Source organism: Rattus rattus, chromosome 12 (assembly GCF_011064425.1).
Source record: "Rattus rattus isolate New Zealand chromosome 12, Rrattus_CSIRO_v1, whole genome shotgun sequence".
Classification (NCBI taxonomy): domain Eukaryota; kingdom Metazoa; phylum Chordata; class Mammalia; order Rodentia; family Muridae; genus Rattus; species Rattus rattus.
In genome coordinates, this window is record NC_046165.1 from 25917045 (window position 1) to 25923836 (window position 6792).

The 6792-nt window shown below is 42.3% G+C and overlaps 1 pseudogene; it reads right to left on the bottom strand.

Moving 5' to 3' along the window:
• Positions 1–4571: 4571 nt before the first annotated feature.
• On the bottom strand, positions 4572–6209 carry LOC116913903 (annotated as a pseudogene).
• Positions 6210–6792: the final 583 nt, after the last annotated feature.

Here is a 6792-nt window from a genome sequence, read left to right on the forward strand (position 1 = left end):
TTTTGTTACTCTTCAAATATTACTTTGTGAATAAGGCCAGTAGAGTTAAGAGATATGCCTGTGACTTATAAAAAAAAAGACGGTAGTTCTGTCTCAAGAAGCAGAAAGCCAATATGGGCAGCAGAAGCTTTACAGATTTCAGAAAGGAGGAGACCCTCAGACATAACTGTTAAGAGAGAAAATATGGCTTACCAGTATCAGAGATGAACGTACGTAAGCGAACTTTATGGAAACAACGTAAGGATGAACTGTAGGACTTTAAGAAGTTTTGATACGGGGCTTGGGGATTTAGCTCAGTGGTAGAGCGCTTGCCTAGCAAGTACAAGGTCCTGGGTTCGGTCCTCAGCTCCGGAAGAAAAAAAAAAAAAAAGAAGTTTTGATATGGTAACGATAATTGCGTGATTAAAACAGGGCATTATTTGGAAATTACATTTATTTCAAAGTTGGGCTCTCTTGCTCATCGTAGACACTTTAATCTTCCAACTCCATGGGGGACTCCCCATAATCCAAAAGAAGAAAAGGAAGGAACTGGTTTTCTTTTGTTAAATCTATTTAATCCACAAAGTGAGGCAGAAGACTGAGGTGGAAGATTGAGCCAATTGCCTAGGTAATTAAAAGGGTTTCCTGAAATCACTCCAATCATCTGGATATTCCAGAGGAAGGGGAAAATGCTTGAGTTAAGTTAATAGAACATTAAACCAATTTCTGTGGTTTATGGTTTCTTGAAGGTGCAATATTATTTTTAAAATGGATTTTCACAAATAATAAAATAACCCATGATTGATTTAGACAAACTTTTATTTTCTGATAACCAGTATTTTCCCCTTCTTTACTGTGTTTTTATTTTATTTTTTTTTCTGACATGGAATTAGCATCCATGTTAAGTTTTTGTGTTGCTCTTTTGAACTTTTATTTATATTTAAAAAATGGGCAAGCGACTGAAGCCCAAGCTTTTCCTAATGGTAAGCATAAGGAGTTTAGAGAGCACCTGTGTTTTCCAAAAGGATGTATTTGCGAATCACCTTGGTAAATTTTGCGTCATTTATAATATGTATAAAAATTGCCCAACCTAGTCTTGGCTCGAACTTGTCAAGCTGTTCCCTGAAAATCAGTACAATGAGCTCAGGCTTTTCTGAAAATTAAAACGACTGCTATGCAGCCAGTGTTTCAATAACAGGGGTGATTGTAATAAGGAGAACCGAGCATATTCCATACATGTGGAAAAATAGATTGAGAACATCAGTGTCTGCCATCAGGATCTTGCATATTTGGGTGAAAGCATACCCCACGGGATATGTTTTGTGTCGTCGTTAAACCAATGAACAGTAATATGTTTCACGCAAAGGTAGCCTTATTGTCTTCCTTTCCCAAGAAATTCTAAAGGTTCAGAATGAACTAAACCCTGATGTTAGTTTTATACATTTCATAACCCGACGGATGAGACAAAACAGGAAATTACAGAGCAACCGTGAATACTGTGACAGGTGTCATGTTGTCATTGATAATAATATTTATCATTGATGCTTGTGAGGTAATAACCAACAATAATTTGTGATAGTATTTGAATCAAATGTAAAGATTATTTTACATCTTTAAACTAGTTTGTTGATTATGTAAACTCTATACTCTTAGGCACCAAGACTGAGCTTGAGTGAGAAGCAGCACAGTGCGGCTGGGCTTCTGTTCAGAGACCTGGCTCTCCTTGACCTTGAGGAACAAACACTGCACATAGATCTGCTTTCTTTCACTTGGATCCGAGTCCAACGCATTAAAACCCTCCGTGAGCTTAGGCATCTGCACCGGACTATGAACCCTTCTCTGTCAGACACCTCGATTTCCTTTCACATCCTCTCAGCTCGGCACACGGAATGGTGCAGAGTCCTAACTGGATGGGCTGCAATGCGTTGACACACGCTATGGTTCTTCGGCCACACACACGAACAGTGCAGCAAATGTCACGTGGCAGGTCCGCGTGGAAGCAAGTCAGCTGGGCACCTCGTGGTTCACTTTCACCTTCCAGAAGGAATAGGTGTATCTTTCACGGGGAATAAGAAAACGCCACGCCTGATCCAGGCATTTGTAGCGGGACTTCAGGAAGCCTCACAGGCACTGTAGCTAGTGAGCATGGAAGACAGACCGTGGGTGAGATTACCCTCCTAGCTTCATCCGGACCCTGGCCTCTTTGCTGAGATGACAAAAGTGCACATTTGCTCGTGTGTGCCTTGGACATTAATTTACTAGAAACTGAATTGCGTCCAAAATCTATTTCTATTCTGGCAGAGGAGCATGCCAAAGCTTTCTTTTTTTTTTTTCCTTTATGTACTTTTGGCATATGTTCAATTATAATTAATTCTTAAAATAATATATTTTACTTCCATTTTGGTTTGAAGAAATGAAGTCCCACCAGCAGCCATTTGCACCAGTAAGTGGCTAGCCATGCCTGAACTGCAGTCAGCGCCAAGGCCGATTTGGGGATACAGATTAGTAGGTTTAAAACTCAGAAGTAATAACCGTGAATCCAAGGGTCTTCTCCTGTACACAGTGTCGCTTAATTTAAATGGTATCGTGCAGACTATGTGAAGCCATCTGAAACGATGTCTTTTACTTGTTGCCTTAGGTGTTGTCCATACTCACAATTGAAACAAAGCTGTCTCTCATCTGTTGTATACTTAGCCCTCGGCATGCAGTGGTTACTTGCTAAGCAGGTACTGAGGGGACTTGAAAAATGGCTCAGTGGTTAATAACACTAGAAGTTCTTCCAGAGCCGAGAACCCATGTCACAATCATCTGCAACTCTAGTTCCAGAGGATCAGATGTCTTCCTATAGCTCGTCTGGGAAGTAGACATTCATATGGTAGACAGACACGCATGTGGGCAAAACACCCACGTATAGAGAATAATTTTAAAAATATTTAAAAGTTACTGAATAAAGGAATGCTGTCCTTCCCCAAGAATCTATGAACATTTATTTTCTGCAAAACCATTCTAGTGACTTGGTGATTTGTGACCTGTGAGGATGTAGACTTGCCCAATTATATTTAAAAAAAAAAACGAAATATAATGTTTTCATTATAGTAAGCAAAGACTTTTTAAGATTTTCTTCCTGTCATCCTCAGCATGTAAGGATAAATTTGTATATCTTTAGACTGAATTTTATTAGAATGTTTTACCCTTAAAATATGGTTTGGGTTGCTCACTCCGGTTTCATAAGGCTGACTCAATAAGTAAAGGCCCTACGTGATGACTTGAATTTGATTCTTCAAATCTACATGGTGAAAGGAGAGAAGTGGCTGCCGCAAATTGTCCTTTGACCTCCAAATACAGGAGGAAGCTACAGGGAAGCGACACACACAAAACTAAGTCATGGGAAAAAAATCTAAAAAAAAAATTTTGGTTTGAGACAAGGACAGAATTTCTAGCAATTTCTAAAAGGGCCTTAAACATACTTTTGACATTTTGCATTATGTGTTTATATGAAGCAGCATTCCCAGCTAAACGAAACAAAAATAACAATCAGCTCTGAAAAATGTTCTGTATTCTACAGTTATTAAGCATTCAGCCAAATTTTAATTCTTTATGCAAAAATAATATTAAATGTATTCACAGTACTTTGATTTTAAAAGTACTTTTAAATGTATTACTTTTTTTATGGGGAAGGGCATGGGTGCCACAGTGTATGTGTGGAGGTCATGTGGGAGTTAGTTCTCTGTTTCCACCTTATGGATTCTCGGCCTTGAGCTCAGAATGTTGAGCTTGGTGAAACTTTCATTGGCTTTCATTTTAATAAGTGGTTCAATTATATGCATGTCAAATAATTGCTTCAAAATACATTTAATGATCTGTAATCAGGGAATGTTTGATTTGTATATTTATTTTGTACTCTTGTATGGCTGGAATTTTTAGAATTTTCACAGTCACTGCAAATATCGGTTGGGGAAAACCTTTAGAAGGCCACATCTACAGTGGAGTACAAATGGAGAGAAGGTTGAGGTTAGCATGGAGACCTTCATGAAGTCCTAGTGAAGACGATATTGTGTCTGATTTAGTGGAGTGACATGGCAAGAGTGCTGTTTTAGTAAAGTGGATCGTGCAGCAATATTTCATAGTGTTTTTCAGTGTTCTAGGATCTGAAATGTACGTGGCCCTTTAAGACATGGCTACAATGGTTCCTGTGTTAGAGTACAGTGAAATAATTACATAGTCAGGATGGAGGAAACAAAAACTTCAAAAGTACTTTGAAGAATGAGAGTATTTTTCTTTCTTTCTTTTCCTTTCTTTTTTTCTTTTTCTTTTTCTTTTTTTTTTCTTTTTTGGCTGCAAAGATCCAACCATTTAATAACAAAAGCTCCCCACCCTTACTCCATGACAGCATCCTGAGCACAGGATGGGCACAGCTATGTAGGAGGCTGTGGAAAGACAGGGAAAATGAGGATGTCAGGTAGACTGCTGGATTAGGACTGGGTTGGGTACAGTCCTCTTTGCCCAGACACTGGCATGAACCACCCAGGAGGCTGGGGCTGGCCACACCCCACCAAAAGTACGAGAGTGCTGGCTGATATGTCTGTGTTTCACTAGCTGCTTGTGCCAAGTCCAAATCTCAGTGAGGGATGACTGGAGCTCACGACAGGCCTTGTCCTCTTGTCCTTTTTCTCAGACCTCACAGCGTCATCATGGGCTTTCCTCTTCTCTGCGAGCTTATTGGCCTCTCGGATTTTGCGCTGCTTGCCAAACACGATCTTTTGTTAAAGGTACATCTCTCGGGTCTTCATCATCATGATGGTCAGGCGCTTGGCCTCACTTTCTTCCTCCTGGGCCAGCCGCTGCTTGTCTTCCAGCTTCACAGGGCGGGCCATAACCTGGGGCTTCTCTCCTTCCAGCCTTTGCTGCTCCGGTCCAACATGTGTGCCTCCTCCTCCTTCTCTGGTTCGGCTTCCACATCTTCCTTGTTTTCCAATGCAACATCACCATCACCTTCGTTGCCATTGTCTTCCTCTTCCTCTTCCAAGTTTCCTGGGAGGAAGAGCTGGGCATTCACACAGTCAAACACCCACTGGAGCTGTATGTAGTTCCAGCCAATGATGGGGGTTTGCTGCCCCGGCGGGTCAAAAATCTGGTGGGTGATGTAAGAGTCTGTGATGCCATAGGTGGCTCCGATGCACAAAGACTTGTCCCAGGATACATCCCCACTAAAACTCCTGATGATGAAGGCAAATGCTTCACGGTGCACCTCTCGGTTAAGGAAGAACTTCAGGCCTTCAAAGAGTTCCTTGTGCCTCTAGCTCTTTCCTTCAATCTTCCTCCTGTGCTGTCGCCTCCTCGTAGGAGCCTCAGCCTCCTCTATAGCAGGCACCACCACTCGGGCCAGGTTGCCACTGAGGGCAGCCAGTCTCTCCGTAGAGCTCTCGGAGTCCAATGCATATGCGTCCTCGCTGACCTCTGTCCCTGCTTGGGCTTGACCTTCAATCTTGGATGGGTAGTGAAGATTGAGTGACTGGTAGAGGAGGAATTTGACGAAGCCCAGGAGAGTGGTATAGAACTCAGTGAAGGTGGCCGAAACTCTGTAGTCCACATCTGTTGGATGATCATGGGAGAGGGCATAGGGTACAAGCCATACGATGGGCTGACCCAGCACCTCAGCCTGATAGCGAATGCCTTTAATGGACAGGAAGACCTTGTGCAGGGCATAGGCAGCAGTGACGTAGTACAGGAACTCCGCAGTGAGCTGGCAGCAAAGCTGAGTGGTCTACACATGATACTTGCCCGTCCGAGGGAAGGTAGAGAAGAGGAAACACATTGACAGGGCATCATCGAGGTCCTGCAACGCATCAGTAAATGTGGGGTACCGCTCCTTGGCAATGGGGTCCAGTTTGTATCTGGGTTTATCATCCTTCAGGCGCTCTATAGCATTCCACTCACTTTTCCCATAGGCTTTGCAGAGGTTCCGGACAAAGTCCTTGTACTCTCAGAACTTGTTGACAATGGGTTCATGGAGGAGGAATTTAATATCTTTGATAAGGTAAAATATTCGGGCTGCTGTGGAACCCTTGTTAGCTTTTTTTGTGCTTGGGTTCATGAGGATAAATACCTTTCAGGATGCACAGCCTCCTGAAATCAGGCAGGCTCAGCTGCAGCTTCTTCCGGGCTTTGTTTCAGGTGATGTAATAGGAGGCAGAGCCTCATTCATGCTTCTTCTTTTCCAGGCCCCCCATAGCTCCATGTTGAGAAAGTCCTGAGAGTGGAGCAGAAAGGCAGGAATGAGTATTTTTCAATCCCCGAAGAATATGGGAAAGAGTACTATGTGCAAGGTGAGTAGAAGCGTTTAAGTCTGTGTCTCTGGAGTAGGAAGTAGAGAGAAAGAGTTTGGAGGGAGAAGACCAAATCACTTTGGGTAAAGCCCAACTGCAGGCACTTGATGTGTATTGTTGTCTTGCTTGCAAAATAGTAATTTTTTTTTTTTTGGAGCTGGGGACCGAACCCAGGGCCTTGAGCTTGCTAGGCAAGCGCTCTACCACTGAGCTAAATCCCCAACCCAAAATAGTAATTTTTTAATATTATTTATGCAACACCAACCACATGCCAGATAACACAGTAGTAAGCAGAAATAAAATTGTAGTAAAGTCTTGCCAACATGGCTGCCTAAATAAAGTTGAAAAATAGACCTGCTAACATTGACAGAGGAAAGCCCACAAAACCTCAATGCCATCCAAAGAACAACAGACATCTAAAGAATGCTGAGTGGAAAACTAATCTTCCCCACAGAAGAGCATGGCTCTTACTGATCCATTACCAGAG